This window comes from Sapajus apella, unplaced genomic scaffold, assembly GCF_009761245.1.
Source record: "Sapajus apella isolate SASKATOON/1434 unplaced genomic scaffold, GSC_monkey_1.0 scaffold82, whole genome shotgun sequence".
Taxonomy (NCBI): domain Eukaryota; kingdom Metazoa; phylum Chordata; class Mammalia; order Primates; family Cebidae; genus Sapajus; species Sapajus apella.
Window position 1 is genome coordinate 1,077,978 of NW_022437022.1, and position 17,863 is coordinate 1,095,840.

General features: G+C 40.7%; 1 long non-coding RNA gene and 1 pseudogene across 1 annotated transcript; one reads left to right on the top strand and one right to left on the bottom strand.

Moving 5' to 3' along the window:
* Positions 1-6,653: 6,653 nt before the first annotated feature.
* On the bottom strand, positions 6,654-7,804 carry LOC116533492 (annotated as a pseudogene).
* Positions 7,805-12,573: 4,769 nt separating this feature from the next.
* Positions 12,574-16,026, top strand: LOC116533390. Its single transcript, XR_004261271.1, has 3 exons — positions 12,574-12,882; positions 13,828-15,573; positions 15,661-16,026. It is a non-coding gene; the product is annotated as an uncharacterized LOC116533390 (long non-coding RNA).
* The last annotated feature ends 1,837 nt before the right edge of the window (positions 16,027-17,863 follow it).

The window sequence follows — 17,863 nt, forward strand, 5'->3', positions numbered from 1 at the left end:
ATGACCCTGTTGACTTGAAGGTGGTGGGCAAGATGGTTTTATGGTGGGATTGACTATGAAAAGAATGAGCCACATAAGAAACCAACGAAGCCTGAAGAAGTATCAATTAAGTTAGATTAAATTCCAGTAGGATCAAACCATCCAATCCAGGAAACACAAGTGGAAACAGAGAAAGCAGATAAGATTACTACACTCCACCCTAGTCAAAGGTGTCCAGTAAAAACCCAAAGCACCACAACACATGTAAGTGGAAAACGTGCTGTTTTTTTCAGAACTGGGTGTGCCTGGAGAGCAGTATATCCACTGCTGGAACACCACCTGTTGGCTGCATCATCTTCTGACTGTTTTTTCCTAGTCTTTGATTATCCCCCAACACCTATCTCATTACTCTATTAAACATCAAGTAACTGGTGTGTACGTGTTCACATATAACACTTTCTTTTATCTTCTAAGTTGTCAACTGTATGTTTTGATCAACATCAAATAAAAATGAGTTGAGAAGACAAATTGGTTCTTAGAAATACACTTTTTTCTTCATAGTAACATGTTTACTCATATTTTTATGTTGATATTTCAGGAAATTACTTTGATCTTAATGTTTAACAGTAAACAAAGAAAACAAAAATAAAAACCTTGAATATATTTTTAATTGTATAATTTTAATATTTTGCTTTTATCATTTTTATTTAAGCCTGTCGTTTGTAGGGCATTCTCTGTCTTCCAATAGGAGTGAATGGTTCTAATGAAACTGATCCTACATAAATTCTCCTTCAAGTCCAGCACATTGTTTAAGAAGTGTCTTGAAAAACTGTATAGGCCATACATTCTTTAAATAATCAAGATTGTGTAAGACAAATAAAAACCAAGGAGATGTTTCCAATTAAAGGAGGCTGAAAAGACAAGACAGCCAAGCACAGCATGAGATCCTGGGCTGCAGTCTGGACTGGAAGCCTGCCTGTTGTTAGTTTCTCTGTAGAGAGAGTTAGTGGAACACCTGGCAACATTTGGAAGAGGTTTGTCGATTAGATTTCAGTACTCTATCAAGGTTAATTCTTGATTTTAATTATCACCCCGTGGTTACATAAGATAATATACTTGCTTTCAGAAAATGCACTCTGAAGTATTTATGGGTGAAAATGGCATTACATCTGTGGCATTATGTATGCAATTGTGGCAGGCAGAATTCTAAAGGCAAAGGCAATCAAGGAAATGAAAGACTCAAATACATTATCTTAGGATTAAGGACGGCTATCTAAGCAATGGGAGAGAAGAGATTGGAAAAAAAATTAGCATGTATTCTACACAATTCCCTAATTTAAAAATTAGGTCAAATTATCAAATCAGAGTTATAAAAAATCATAAATTGTGCCCTTGTGAAGCTTTACTAATAATTCAAAAGGCACAGGTAATCACAAGACCCTGTTGAAGCAAGAATTTGACACTGACATTTTCCAGGGGCCCTGTTGCAATATAAATCTATAAATCCTGTGCTTGCATATTGTAGGCAACCTAGGTAGACCAGGGACAGCCTGTTAACAAGGACGTTCCATTTTCTTTCCCCCAGTAAATATCATGAAGAAATCTGATTCATACATTTACTAAATTTGGCGAGACGATTTCTTCAATGTTTTTTTGTCTTCTGTGGGTCTCTGAGAGAGAGCAGGTTACAGAGCAGCAGCTAACCCCTTTCTTGCCAAAACCCACAATATCCCCTGGTTTGTCTAGGGGTATATTGTTTTATACCTGTTTTCTTTGCATCTACCTGGTTGGCACTTATTTTTACCCTCAAAAGTGCTCCACTCCAGAAAAAATCTTGCCTGGTCTTTGTACTTATAATCAATTATAAAAGAAAATTTAAAAATGCATCAATACTAGTTTTATGCAAATAACTTCCAAAATGTAAGGAAAATTATTAAGCCCTATATACTAATATAGAGAGTAGTAGGTATGATGAAAAGCTTTCCAGAAGTTTGCTTTATAACAGGAATAGTCCTAAGGATATTACAGTACAAGGACTGCACAAATAGAAATGAGCACAGATCAATCTAAGTTTATTAGCTTTTGTAGCATGACTGGACATCAGAAGCAATTGTTCAAATAAAAAACACTCTCTGGTTCTGTCGTTTGTGTCTGATTTTCTTCTGTGCTGGCTTCATGCCAGGGAAGACACTGTATTAGTCTGTTATCATGCTGTATAAAGAGCTGCACAAGACTGGGTAATTTATAAAGGAAAGAGGTTTAGTTGACTCACAGTTCTGCATGGCTGGGGAGGTTTCAGGAAACTTAAAATCATGATGGAAGGGGAAGCAAACATGTCCTTGTTCCCATGGTGGCAGGATAGAAAAGTGTGTGGAGCAAAGGGGAGAAAAGCCCCTTATAAAACCATCAGACTCATGAGAATTCAGTCACTATCATGAGGACAGCATGGGGGAACCACCCCGTGATCTATCTGATCACCTTCCACAGGGTTCCTCCACCAACACGTGGGCATTACAATTCAAGATGATATTTGGGTAGGGACACAGAGCCAGACCTTAGTAGGCACTTTTCATGAGTATGCCAGTTACCTAATACATACTAGTAAGATACGTATTTATGCTGAAAACCATCCTTATCAATGTTGTTTCTCACGTTAATAACAAAACTTTAGTTTGAACCTTCTTTAGTCTGTTCATTGATCATAATAAACTTCTAATGGATGGAGAGTCAACAGCCACTCCGAAATCTTGGTCAGTCAAAAGTTTCAATAGCATCAATTCTTATTAAAGCAAGACAAAAAGGTGAATTACAAGGAGCTTAGGAAAGGACTCCTGTTTCTAAGGAAAGACAGATTAATAGAAGCATATTCACATGATGTTATTTACATTTAAATGTTTTGTTCATGTCTCTATTATATCCCACACTGCCTTTCATCATGGAAATTTTGTAGAAGACTGTCAGCTCTCCTGCATTTCCTGCTGTTTGAGAAAAGACACCATGGTGCACTGCTTTTGTCACCTAGAATGCCCTTCATATAGGGACAGCCACATGTTTGTGCAACGAGTGAATTAATTCATCATCATGTTCTCCAATCTCTCCTGTCCCCAAAACTTTGATATTTAAAGCTTTCTGCCATTTGACTCTTATTTCCTAAAACATCCATATGAAGATCCTGATAAGAGCTCTAATTAGGCTGTGTTGGGTTCTGCTTAACACAGAAACAGCTTCCAGGAAAAAATGTTTTCTTATTTAATAAGTAAGGGAGGTCTGCTAAAATTATGGCATTAGCTAACAAACCAATTGTTATCTTTCTTGTCTTCACAATGCATGTCAGTGTTTGCAGGTTTTAAACATGTCTTCACCAGTATTTCTTGAACTCCCGACCTCAGGTGATCCGTCTGCCTTGGCCTCCAAAGTGCTTGGATTACAGGCGTGAGCCACCACACCCGGCCTTCACCAGTATTTCTTAATGTTTTTGACCTATGGGCCAGAAGTCAGGCACTGGGGCAGCCATCATGACCGTACTATCTGGACCTCAGACATTCTGTTCTGCTGGCTGCTCACCCCACAGTCCTGAGCCACCCTCGGGATCCAGTGGGACCCCTGGTTGTCTGGTGGTAGCCTTATTTCCCAGCGGCTCTAGGGCGCAGGTTTCTTCCTCCACTGGCTTTGTCATAATTGTGCCTTGACACGTTTCTGCTCCTGTGCCTCCTGCTCCCCGCTAACGCTTTCTCTTTGCTCTGCCTCGTGAGCTCTGCTACTTGCCCGCTCCCTGCATTACGTCTGCTCCTGGCCACTGCCGTTGCACATGTCTGACTTATATTCCCAGGGAAAGATTTCAGTGGGGACCACTTTAGGTAATTTGGCCCTAGGCCCCTGTGTAGAGGTCTGCCTTTAGTTCCAGGCACCAATCCTTGGTTCAGTTGGTTTTGCGAGGGTTCCGGATTGGGTGGTAGGAAGCATGGGTTAGCAAACAGCTTTCAGTTTCTGTTAGTAACATTGTCAATCACCAGTAGCTAGAGATGAGTTTCCTCTACAACCTGCCACCAAGCACACTGTTATAACTTAAAAAGCTAAGACTCAATTCTGCCCCACATGTATTAATTAGCTGTCAGACTCCAAAGCAGATAGACATTGCATTTTGTGATCTCAGGGGAGTCCTGCTACATGTCCATGGGTACAATTGGCAAGCCCAATAGTACTGATGCAAGACAGGTGGACACCAAAACTGGGGCTTAGCCTGAGAGAGTGCTTGGCTTCACTCAGAAAGGAATTTAAGAGCAAGGTGGCAGTAAAAGAAAGTTTATCAGAGCAACGGTGTACGGCAAAATGGCTGTTCCACAAAGCAGGGCTCCCCGTAGGCAGAGCAGGGCTCTCCCATAGGCAGAGAAGGGTTATTTCACAGACAGAGTAAGGCTATCCCATAGGCAGAGCATTTGGTTGTCCATTCACTTAACAGGAGGATAATCCCGGAGTGTGTGGGTACACGTGAGTGTGAATGTGTGGCAGGGCTGCATCTCTTGAGTATTAGCCTCTCTGTTTTCTATTGTCTTCTTCCTCTTTTATCTTTTGTTGGTGCCTGACAAGAACCTCTAGCTGACATCAAACTGAAAACGTTCCAAAGACTCTTTAACCCAAATGTGAGTCGCAAAGACTCAGAAGCCCGGCTGCTGAGCTGATTTTTGCCTCAAAGATTAAGTCATTCTGATATGGGGGGGAACCCCAAAACTACAAAAACAAACAAACAAAAACTACAACAATAGACACAGGGCTGAGAAATGAGCCACAGAGAGAAAGAGGGAGCTGTGTTCCTGACTACAGGATTTCTGTTCCCAACGACCAGCAAGTGGTTCAGTGGCCTTGGTGTGGGTGGCCCAACCCCACATCACCTGTGAGTCCTTGCCCTCCGTAGATGGAACACTTATAAGTAAGACCCTTGGGCAGAGGCTGGCACTTGGGCAGCTTGTGAAGACATGGGGGCCCAAAGTTCCATCCCCTGGCCAAGATGGAATAGACAGAATTGGCTGAAAAATTTCCCATGGGGCGTGGCCATGGTGGACTCACTAATATTGTTACCACAGTTTATTTCTAATACTTGAAGTTTAAGGTGCTAAAGGACAATTTGTATTGGATAGAATAATGGGCGCCTATTTAGAGCGAGAGGAAGCAGGTAGGTCTCCCGTAGGCTTCTGGGCCGGGAAGGAGGTAAATGATACTAGGTACCCAAATTTGATCTGTTCAACCAAAAAGCATCTACCAAGTGCCAGGCAGCGCGACTCCCTCAGGGAATATGAAGAATAGGGTGGGAAGTGAGCGGCGGAAGAGAAATCACACCCTAAAAACAAGTTGTGCCAAAACTAAGCGCTTTATTCACTGCCTTAACCAGGGTCTTTGAAATGGTTTTAACCACATTTTTAATTGGCACCCAGTACATACATATAAATATAACACGAAAAGTATCTTTCTCCTCACTAAGGCTCTAAAGCTCAGATGGTTTTATTAATAATTCCTGTTTTATATAAGTTATTTCCCTCCAAATATTTAAAAAAGAGCAAAACTGAACTCTTTTATGAGACAGGATCTCACTCTGTCACCTAGGCTGTAGTATAGTGGTATGATCAGAGGTCACTGCAGCCTCTACCTTCCAAGCTCAAATGATCCTCCGATCTCTCAGCCTCCTGAGTAGCTGGGACAACAGGCACACACCACCATACCTGGCTAATTTTTTTATTTTTTGTAGAGGTAGGGTCTCACTGTGTTACCCAGGCTGGTCTCAAACTCCTGGACTCAATTCACCTGCTTCTGGCTCTGAAAGTAGTAAGATTACAGGCTTGAGCCACCACACCTGGTCCCAATTTTCATTCTATAATTAGATAAGGCTAATCCACCCCAATATTTATAGGCATGGTTCATTTTGAACATAAATGTAAATATCTTAAATAAGTTATAGCTAAGAAAATCCAACAATATGATAAAAAGACACAGTAATTAAATAAGACTTACTCATGCATGCAAGATGATACACAATTATAAATATTTCAACAGAATTTATTACATCAACAAAGAGTAAAGTATAAAATGCAGGATTATCTGAATTGATGCAGAAAAAGTTCTTGATCAATTCAACACATATGTACAATAAAACTTGTTAACTGGAAATATAAAGGAATTTCTTTAACTTGTTAAAGTTGTCTACTCTAAAAGTTATGTTAAACATTATACAGATTAGGGGAATTTTAATATTTTCTCTGAAATTGTAAACGATGTAAAGATGCCTATCATCACTCCTATTAATTAACATTTTTATGTAAGCTCATGACCAATCCTATAAGGAATAAAGAATAAGCAGCAGATGTAAGACCTGAAAGGAGATAAAACTGTTATTATTTACAGATAATATAATCATCCATCCAGAAAAACTTCCAACTATTAGAACTAGTAAGAGAATTCAACAAAATTTTTAGATAAGAACAACTTAAGAAATCTTAGTATCTTTTACACTGACATATAAACTAGGAAGTATAATAAAATATTATTCCAAATATCAGTCAAAACTAGAGTTTTTAAGAATTACTCATTAATTCATATAAAGTTTGTAGAAAAATATTTTATTTATTTATTTTTTTGGCTGAGCACACGGGACTTTATTGATGGTAAAGACAAGGTGGGGCTCCCTAGGCCTCTCCCTCTTCAGGGAGTCTGCATGGAAACTGTGAGGAGGGGACGTTCTCAGTGTTGGGGGGACTGAGTGTGGCAGAGACTTTCCAGCAATGAAGGCGTCTCTCTTCCTCTCGTGCTCTTGCTGGGGCTGGTGGTCCAGGGGTCTTACTCCTTGGAGCCCTTGTAGCCATGAGGTCCACCAACCTGTTGCTGTAGCCAAATTCATGATCATAGCAGGAAATGAACTTGACAAAGTGGTTGTTGAGGGCAATGCCACCCCCAGCATTGAAGGTGGAAGAGCAGGTGTCACTGAAGTCGGCGAAGACAATCTGATGCTCGATGTAGCCCAGGATACCCTTGAGGGATCCCTCTGACGCCTGCTTCACCACCTTCTTGATGTCATCATATTTGGCAGGTTTTTCCAGATGGCAGGTCAGGTTCATGACTGACACGTTGGCAGTGGGGACACAGCAGGCCATGCCAGTGAGCTTCCTGTTCAGCTCAGGGATGACCTTGCCCACAGCCTTGGCAGCACCGGTAGAGGCAGGGATGATGTTCTGGAGAGCCCTGCTGCTATCATACCACAGTTTCCCAGAGGGGTAATCCACAGTTTTCTGGGTGGCATAGACTGTGGCCATGAGTCTTCCCATGATACCAGAGTTGTCATGGATGACCTTGGCCAGGGGCACTAGGCAGTTGGGGGTACAGGAGGCATTGCTGACCATCTTGAGGCTGTTATCATACTCCTCATGGTTCATGCCCATCACGAATATGGGGGCATCAGCAGAGGGGCAGAGATGATGGTTTTTTTGGCTCCTCCTTGCAAGTGAGTACCAGCCTTCTCCATGGTGGTGAAGACACTGGTGGACTCCATGACGTACTCAGCGTCAACATCGCCCCATTTGATTTTAAAGGCATTTCACTCCTGGAAGATGGTGATGGGATTTCCATTGATGACAAGCTTTCCATTCTCAGCCTTGATGGTGCCACAGAATTTGCCATGGGTGAAATCATACTGAAACATGTAGACCATGTAGTTGAGGTCAATAAAGGGGTCATTGATGATGACAATATTTACTTTACTAGAGTTAAAAGTAGCTCTGCTGACCAGGCGCCAGATACAACCAAATCCATTGACTCCAACCTTCACTTTCACCATGGTGTCTCAGGGATGTGGCTGGCAATGTGAGAGAAGTGCAGCTGTCTGTCAAATAGGAGGAGCTGAGAGCTTAAAAAAATAGTTTTAGTGAGTGACACAGAAAGTTCAATGGAGAGACAACCCGTGATCTTGGATGGGACATTTTTGTATTATAAACATGCTGGCTTTCCCCAAATCAAAGTATGAATTCAAGACAGTTTCAATAAAAATTCCAGTTGAATTTTTTTTGAGAAAGGAAAATATGTCACCATAATATTTACATGAAAGTTTAAAGGTCCACATAAAAGTAAGTAAAATATGAAATAGAAGCACAAATAGATGAGACCTGCCCTATCAGTTTATGAAGACATATTACAGTTTTAAGATTTGAAAGATTTGAAGATCCAAGATGGCCGAATAGGAACAGCTCTGGAGTGCAGTTCCCAGTGAGAAAGCAGAGGGTGAGTGATCACTGCATTTCCAAATGAGTTTTTGCTGCCCGCAGACCAGGAGATTCCTGGGTGGAAAAGTGCCACAAGTCTCCAGCACAGCTGTTTCAACCGGTTCAGTGGGTCTCCACACAAAAACTCACACAAATCTGGGCTGCTATTTCAACTGGTGCCTGGAATACCTGGGAGACAGAGTGGCCCATTCAACTGAAAATGAGGGCTGAAACAGGGAGCCAGGTGCTCTGGCTTGGAGGGTTCCACTCCCACAAAGACCAGCAATCTGAAATGCTCTGGATTGAGAGTTTCACAGGAAGCTCAGCTGGACCTGGGATGTTCCAGCTCTGTGGGGTGAAGGGCGTTCACCATTACCAAGGTAGTCCACCACTACTGAGGTGGTTCACCATTACCAAGGCAGTCCACCACTACTGAGGCAGTCTGCCATTATTGAGGCAGTTCGCCATTACTGAGGCAGTCTGCCATTACCAAGGCAGTCCGCCATTACCAACACAGTCTACCACTATGGAGACAGTCTGCCATTACTGAGGCAGACCGCCATTACCGAGGTATTTCTATCTATACCTCTATAAACAAAAGTGCAAGGAATTTCGCCCAGCAGCTGGGCAGAGCCCACGGCAGCTTGGCAATGCCTCTGCTGGCAGACTTTGACTAGGCTACCTCCTCGCTGGGCAGGGCAGCTCTGAAAAAAGGGTGCAGCATGTCAGGAACTTATAAATAAAGCCCCACCTTCCCAGGACAGAGCATCTGGTGAAAAAAGGCAGTTATGAGCTCCACTTCAGCAGATGTAAATGTACCTGCCCAGCAGCTCTGAATGGAACAATGGAGCTCACAGCTCAGCACTTGAGCTCCTATAAGGGACAGCCTGTCTCCTTAAGCAGCTCACCGACCCCCATATATCCAAAGAGACACCTCATAAAGGAGAGTTCAGGTTGACATCTTGTGGATATCCTTCTGGGACAAAGATAACAGAAGAAGAAACTGGCAGCAACCCTTACTATTCTGCAGCCACCACAGGTGATTCCCAGGCAAGCAGTATCTGGAGTGGACCTCCAGCAGTCCTACAGCAGAGGGGCCTGACTGTTAGAAGGAAAACTAAAAAACAGAAAGAAATAACTTCATCATCAATGAAAAGGATGTCCACTCAGAGACCCCATCTGAAATTCATCAACTACAAAGACCACAGGTAGATAAATCCACAAAGATGGGAAGAAACCAGTGCAGAAAGGATGAAAGCACCCCAAACCAGAAAACCTCTTCTCCTCCAAGGGATCACGACTCCTCACCAGCAAGGGAACAAGGCTGGATGGAGAATGAGTTTGATGAGTTGACAGAAACAGGCTTCAGAATGTGGGTAATAACAAACTTCTCTAAGCTAAAAGAACATGTTCTAATGCAATGCAAAGAAACTAAGAACCTTGAAAAAAGGTTTGATGAAATGCTAATGAGAATAAACAGCTTAGAGAAAAATATAAATGAATTGATGGAGCTGAAAAACACAACACAAGAACTTCACAAAGCATATACAAGCTTCAATAGCCGAATTGACCAAGCAGAAGAAAGGATATCAGAGATTGAAGATCAACTCAGGGAAATAAAATGAGAAGGCAAGATTAGAGAAAAAAGCGTAAAAAGAAATGAACAAAGCCTCCAAGAAATATGGGATTATGTGAAAAGACCTAATCTACGTTTGATAGGTGTACCTGAATGTGATGGAGAAAATGAATCCAAGCTGGAAAACACTCTTCAGGATATTATCCAGGAGCACTTCCCCAGCCTAGCAAGGCAGGCCAATATTCAAGTCCAGGAAATCAGAGAACACCACAAAGATGTTCCTCAAGAAGAGAAACCCCAAGGCACATAATCGTCAGATTCACCAGGGTTTAAATGAAGAAAAAAATGCTAAGGGCAGCCAGAGAGAAAGGTCAGGTTACCCACAAAGGGAAGCCCATCAGACTCACAGCAGATGTCTCAGCAGAAACCCTACAAGCCAGAAGAGAGTGGGGACCAATATTTAACATCCTTAAAGAAAAGAACTTTGAACCTAGAATTTCACATCCAGCCAAACTAAGCTTCATAAGCGAAGGAGAAATAAAATATTTATGAACAAACAATTGCTCAGAGATTTCATCACCACCAGGCCTGCCTTACAAGAGCTCCTGAAAGAAGCAGTAAACATAGAAAGGAGCAACCAGTACCAACGATTCCAAAAATGTACCAAATGGTAAAGAGCATTGACACAACGAAGAAACTGTGTCAACTAAAGGGCAAAAGAACCAGCTAGCACACTTTGACAAATCTGACAAAAACAAGCAACGGGAAAGGGAAGGGATTCTCTATTTAATAAATAGTGCTGGGAGAACTGGCTAGCCATATGCAGAAAATTGAAGCTAGACCCCTTTCTTATGCCTTACACAAAAATTAACTCAAGATGGATTAAAGACTTAAATGTTAAACCCAAACCTATACAAACCCTAGAAGAAAATCTAGGCAATACCACTCAGGATATAGGGATGGACAAAGATCTAATGGTGAAAACATCAAAAGCAGTTGCAACAAAAGCAAAAATTGACAATTGGGATCTAATTAAACTAAAGAGCTTCTGCACAACAAAAGAAACTATCATCAAAGTGAACAGACAACCTACAGAATGGGAGAAATGTTTGCAATCTATCCATCTGACAAAAGTCTAATACCCAGAATCTACAAGAAACTTAAACAAATTTATAAGAAAAAAACAAACAACACCATTAAAAACTGGGCAAAGGACATGAACACACACTTCTCAAAAGAAGACAACAAACATTTAAAAAAGTTCAACATCACTGATCATCAGAGAAATGCAAATCAAAACCACAATGCAGTACCATCTCACACCAATCAGAATGGTGATTATTAAAAAGTCAAGAAACAACAGATGCTGGGGAGGCTGTGGAGAAATAGGAACACTTTTACACTGTTGGCAGGAATATAAATTATTTCAGCCATTGTGGAAGACAGTATGGCAAGTCCAGCACCAAGCTGCACTGACATTGGAGATAAAAGTCTATTCCTTTTATTACATTAAAATCTTTAATTATTTGAAGACAGCATTAAGCTGAATGTCATCATTTTCTTTCATCTTTCCTCATCCTGTTTGCTCACACCTGGACCTACATGAGTTGGCCAATGCCCTCCCACAGTGAGCCAACAGACCCTACAACAGTTCCGGGTGAATACATTGGGATTAACATCTTCGCTTCTTGAACTTCTCTGAATATGGTCCAAGAGCAGACTTACTTGGGTTTTTGCTCAGTAGATTATGCTAGAAATTCCTGAAAAATTTCAGTCTCTAAATTACAAAATCCTTCAGTTATAAAGTGCTGTTAAGTAGTGGTATTCTGATATTTTAATGGGAATGCTCAACTCAATGTCATACTTATTAAGTTGTATTCTTTTAGACCATCATTTCTGCTTAGACCATGAGACTGCCAAGGCTTGAGCTTTTTGTTGTTGTTTTCATTGTTGTTGTTGCTGTTGGTTTGTTTTTAATTCATCCTACACTTTTACTATCAGAGTTTTCTGTCTTGAATGAATGTGATGAGCAGACGATTATCTTTCAAGCCTGGTTTCTAAGACTGTATTGGCAACTCAGTAGCATTCCATTAGAGACCACCTTCCATGCAGTATTGTTCTGTCAATTAGTGTTCTGACCTTATGGATACACCCAGTCATGCAAATATCCAACCTATGGTTTCCATTCACAGACAAGAAATGTAAATTTAAAAATATCAAATGTACTAACAGGTAAATTTTATGATTGTAAATGTGATTTTTACTATACCTTCATGTAATTTTTCTTTCTATACGAGTGTATGTTTGAAATGAAAATGGAAATTAGGCCGGCACAATGGCTCACGCTTGTAATCCCATCACTTTGGGAGGCTGAGGTGGGTGGATCATTTGAGGTCAGGAATTTGAGATCAGCCTGCCCAACGTGGTGAAACCCAAACTCTACCAAAAACACAAAAATTAGCCAGGTGTGGTGGCAGGCACCTGTAATCTGTTACTCAGGAAGCTGAGGTGAGAACCACTTGAGCCCAGGAGGTGGAGGCTGCTATGAGGCGAGATCGCGCACTGCACTCCAGCCTGGCTGATAGAGCAAATCCATCTCAAAAAAAAAAAAAAGAAGAAGAAGAAGAAGAAAGAAAGAAAATTAATGGGAAAGTATGGCAAATATGGCTGTGTATAAACTTTTGCTGACAGACATTTTCTGACAGCTATGGGGTGATGTGCAGACACGATTTGGAGGAGGAGCTGCTGGAATCTGTGGAGTTGTTTCTGTGAAAAGGTTTAAGTGAGTCAGAATTTCTAGAGCTCAAGAGAGAGCGGGAGGAATTAGAAACAGAAGTGCATTCATCGGGTTTGAGATGATAACAGGGGGCCTGGCTGACTACTCTGAACCCCGTGAACCTAATAAATATCATTTAAATTAATGCCCTAAGAAGCGTTTTTGCTCCAGTTCCTTTTCAACCAGATATAACTCGGGAATGGATAAGTGTGAGAGAATCGAGGTCAGCATTTATTTAAAGGAATGCGGAAGGGAGGAACAAGAGAGAGGCTGACTAAAACCAGAGACTTCAAAGAAATGAAGGTTTGATGGTGAGTGTCCTTTTAGGCTGAGAACGAAACGGGGCTGAATAAGCGCAGAGAGGAGGTGAGGTTCAGGGTGAGCTCATAATCACCTGCTGTGTTCACAGGAGAGAAGACAAGGGGAGAAGTGGGTGAGATAATAATTTTATATCCAAGTTACAAATTAGTAAATATCTGTCAGATTCCCAGAATAGAGTGAGCATGAGGGAATCTGAGGAAATTGAAGGAGAGATTAACGGTTTCAAATTGTCACTTAGAATATGGGCCAAATAACTTCTACAGGTGGAATATTCCATGTTTTAGCAGCCTGGAAAGGCTGAGAACATAAGGACTCAGAGCTTGGCCTGGTCAGCAATGTGGTTTTTTGCTCTTCTTTTTTCTGCTTCTATTTTTGGAGACGTAGGATATGGCACTCATATCCTATCATTACATTAAATTGCCAAAAAAACATGAGAAATTTCAGATTACAGTAAATGCTAGCATAAATGAGATTTTTTATTTTCAGAAAACATTTTCTATTTACATCATGAATTGTACTCGTTTTGTTTTTTCCATCCAGTCATATATGAAAATACCACGAGTTTTCTTATGGAATTTTTCTACTTGATTTACTTGCACACTGTAGTTCCAAAGAGGTGTACTGTTTAATGAGCCTAACTGAGGTAATGAATGGTCTTCAAACTGCAAAACAAAAGACCTTGGCATGCAAGTAAAGACAATTGGTAAATCAGTTGTCATCATGTCTATAATCAATTGCTTTGTACTGCTTGGGCAGCTCTTCTGTGTAAAAATCTTCATCTTCCTTTAGGATAAAGAAATGTAAAACCATCGCAGAGTAGGTTCAGACATTTACAGAAATTAATGTTATCTTGAAAAATAAAAATATAACTAAAAGTATCATCAATTAGAACAATTCACACTTAATTCCTATATTTTCTGTTGGCATGGTTATAGGTTGAGAACAACATGACCAAAGACTCTGTAAAGGCCACAGATTTCCTTGTTGAAAAAATTGTAGGAGATGAATTTGAATAAGAAGAAGCAAAGTTAGCTGATAACATTGGATAGAAGAGAGGGGAGCGTGTGGGAGTAGGCTGACTGTGAGCTCCTTCCAGACTGGGCTCTGCCAATTGACGTCAGCCTGCCACGAGCCTCCCCCAGATTCTGCAGACCAGCTGGGCCGGCCAACTGTGCAGGCTGTGGAATTGGTGTTAAAATATTTGGATATGGCCATGAGAAGTGAATAGACTCTTAGAATCACAGACTGTTTTCTGTGCTAGCAGAAGCCTTGGAGATTAAACTCCTATGAGAAAGGATAGTCTCCTGAATTAATTTTTCTCATTTATATAAGCCAGAAGAATTTATAATTTTAAATCAGATTTGAATTTAGTAATCAGATAAATGAGTTAACCGCTTTTGAAAATAAATTATTTTGTAAGTTCATATTTTAGGGCTCAAGAATATGACAGTATATAAAGGAGAATCAGGAGAGTTTTAAAATTGGGAATAACATTTGGAGAAAGGGGAGCTCGAAGCGTGGCCACCTAGACTCCAAGTCAGTTATTGATGGATCTGGCCAGTAGTTATTGGGCACTTTCTGTGGGCCGCGCCATGTCTTAGGCACTAGAACAAACTCAGTGTCACAAAAGTAAACAAGTAGAACTCTTTGCACTCATGCGACTGACAGCCTAGTAGAGGAGACAGAAAATAAGAAAATAGGCATAAATAAGTAAATTATTTAGTCTAAGATGGGAGCAGTGTTTTTAAAGAGCAGAGTAAGAGTATTTGAAAGAGATGTTGGGGGCTGGGAGACAGGTGGCAATTTGAACAGAATGATACAGAATGTCGGTCTTTTTGGGAGATTGCTATTTGGGCAACGACTTGAAGAAGGTGAAGGACTGAGATGAGCAGACATTTGAAGGAAGAGCTCTCCAGTAGGGGAGCAGCTGCTGCAAATGCCCCAGGGCTGAACCACACTCAGGGGGTTCAACAGTGAAGCTCGGTGTTGCTGTAGCAGGGAACCAGGGCAGAAAAGCTGGAGACAGGATGAGGGAGGAAACCCATCAGGACCTAAGGCCATTGTAAAGCCTTAGCCTTTACTCAGAATAAAATGGAGAACAACTAGAGAGTTTTAAGCAGAGGAGCCAAAGTGAGGTGATCCAATTTACGTTTTGAAGGACCTGGAGACTGGCAGACAGCAGCAGAGAAGAGGAAGAAGATCCAGACTCTGAATAAATTGCATCTCAAAGGTGGCAGCCGGACAAAGAAGGAATGTGAAATGTGAGAGAAAAAGATGAGGTAAACATAACCTGATGTTTTTGGCCAAAGCCACTAGAGAGATGTTTCCTTCAGCAGAGATGGGGGTTAAAGGATTATTCTGTCACTTATTGTGTGCTAAGCCCCGGGCCAGGGGCTAACTCCCTAAGCATGAGCCAGGCCAGTATTTTTTCATCTCTAGGTCATGACCAATTTAATTTTTACAAGTTAGGGATTCTTGACTAGAATTTTAAAAAATCAAATGGAATAATGTTATGGACACTTTGGTTCTGCACCAAGACACCTGAAATGCTGCTGGCTCAGGGCTGCGCATTTCACTGGGTACCGTCTGTGGCCACAGTGAACCCGCTGTCTGGAGAAGGAGGAGCACAGCCAGTGCCTGGCTGATGTGGGTACTGGGTCTAACCTCTTGAGTTCAGCTTGGTAATTATCAGCAGAATTCACCCAGTTCCCAGGCTCCCCAGACGATGGGCTGAGGCCTCAGCAATGAAAAGCTTCATCTTCTTCTAGAAACGAGGCAAATATCAAGGGCCAAATCCTAGTGAAATCATGATGACATGCCGAGCTTGCCAAGACAATAGAGGCAATGTGTTGATGAAGAGGAGCAACAGGATCTAGAAAATCTCTTCTGTTATGGCCTGTGGCCTGTGAAAACCAGGGAAGGGTCTGCTAGGTCAAACGTGTCTCCCCAGGTCACATTGCCATATGATGCTGTGCAGAGTAGCAGGTGAGGTCTTTGAGTGAGGTGAGGGTTATCTCACACAACAAGGGGCACAAGAGGTTATGAAATATCTTTCATAACCAGATAGATAGTCACATGGCTTACATTTTTTCAGGGGACGATGCACCATAAATCCATAAATTCTAGGTTTGTTTGCGTTAAGCTAAAAACCTTCAGTAGATGAGGACTCTTGTGGAAAATGTAATTTATCAGGAGGTCCAGCTATAAATATGTTCCAAAAGAGATCAGACACAGTCACCTACCTATTTTATTTCCTGGGAGTGTCTCCCTGCTGATCTTGTACTTTCCCAGGAGCTCTTTCCCCCTGCGCAAAAGTTAATGCCCTGACAAGAACCCTGGAAGATAATGTAAGCATAAAGCCAAGCTGACTTGGGACTTTGGAAATGGTTGTTTCTCTAATACGTGAAATAGGAATGCCAGAACTTCCATGATAAATGGTGAAGGGAGAGATCTTAGAAAAGTGGTCACAAGTGAATATACAATCTAAATCCAGAAAACCCACAAATTGACTATCTTTTGTGGAATGCCCATAGGACACCCTGCTTACTCTATTAATATATGATATGCAAGGAACTTCCACTTCCAGCCCAGATAAAGTAACAGGGACTGCATTTACCCTTCCACTTTAATAACTATAAGAACAGGCAAAATACATAAAACCATGGTTTACAGACATTGGACCACAGGCAGGGTAAAACTGAGATTCCAGAAAGAAGGGAAACAAGTGAGGTGAGCCATATGATTGCCTCAGCACATTGCCTGGAGTCAGTTCCCAGACTGCGGGGCAGGGAGGAAAAACCAGTCAAATCCTGGCAGTCCTACCAAGTTTATGTGACATATATTGAACTTTATGAAGGTGAAGGAGGCTAGAATGTGCATGTGCAAAATATCAGAAATGATGGAATTACAGAGAAAAAGTAAGAGTATCAAAGATTTGCAGAGGGGTTCCCCTGAGTCATTTAGTGAATACTGATCTGTACGTATAGGAAAGGCAACTACCTACGGCCAAAGTCAGAACAAAGGTCAATAAAAAGAGTATATATTACAATTTTTATAGTTCACACAGAACTTGGACTAGTTCATGTACCCACTTATGAGACTGAAAGACCTCTTAATATATGAGGCATCAGACAGATCTTCATAAGGGCCCCACTTTAATGCCAGGGCTATATATCAGCCCTAGATTAAAGACTGTTCTGAACTTACTCTAATATAGCTTTAAAGAGAGCCTCAAAAGGATACAACTAATTGTAATTTTATAAATGAAAAAAATTCAACAAGTTTTAGAAGAATACAGCAAAATCCAGAAAGCAACAATTTAAAATGTATGATATCCAGGATATAATATAAAGCTAACTGGCAGGCAAAAAACAGGAAAATATGAATCATAATCAGGAAAACAATCAATCAATATATACAGAACTAGAAGTAAAAAGAAATGGCACTAACAGAAAAGGAGACTTAAAAGATATTACAAATATACTGCATATATCCATGAAGGTAGAGGTAAATATGAACATGATGTAGAAATAGAAGATATTTAAAAATCAAAACTGAACTTCTAGAGATAAAAAATTCAATATATGAAATTATTTATTGGATGGGATAAATGCTACATCTTGCTGGTATTAAAAACATAGTAAACTTGAGAACACAGCAATAGAAACTATCTAAACTGAAACGCACAGAGAATTAAAAAGCTGAAAAATGATGAGCAGAGTATTGTCGGCCAATGAACATATCAAGCAGTTTAATATTGGACTACCAGATGATGGTGGGAGGGAGAATAAAAAGTATTTGAAAAAAGAACGGCAAAACAATTTACAAATTTAAGGAAAACTTTAAACCTACAAATTCCAGAAACCCAGTGAACTCTAAGTAACCAAGAAAGAAAACAAAAAGTAAAAAGAAAAGAAAACCAAACAAAGCTATGTCAAGATATATTATTATTAAATTGTTAAAAGCCAGCAA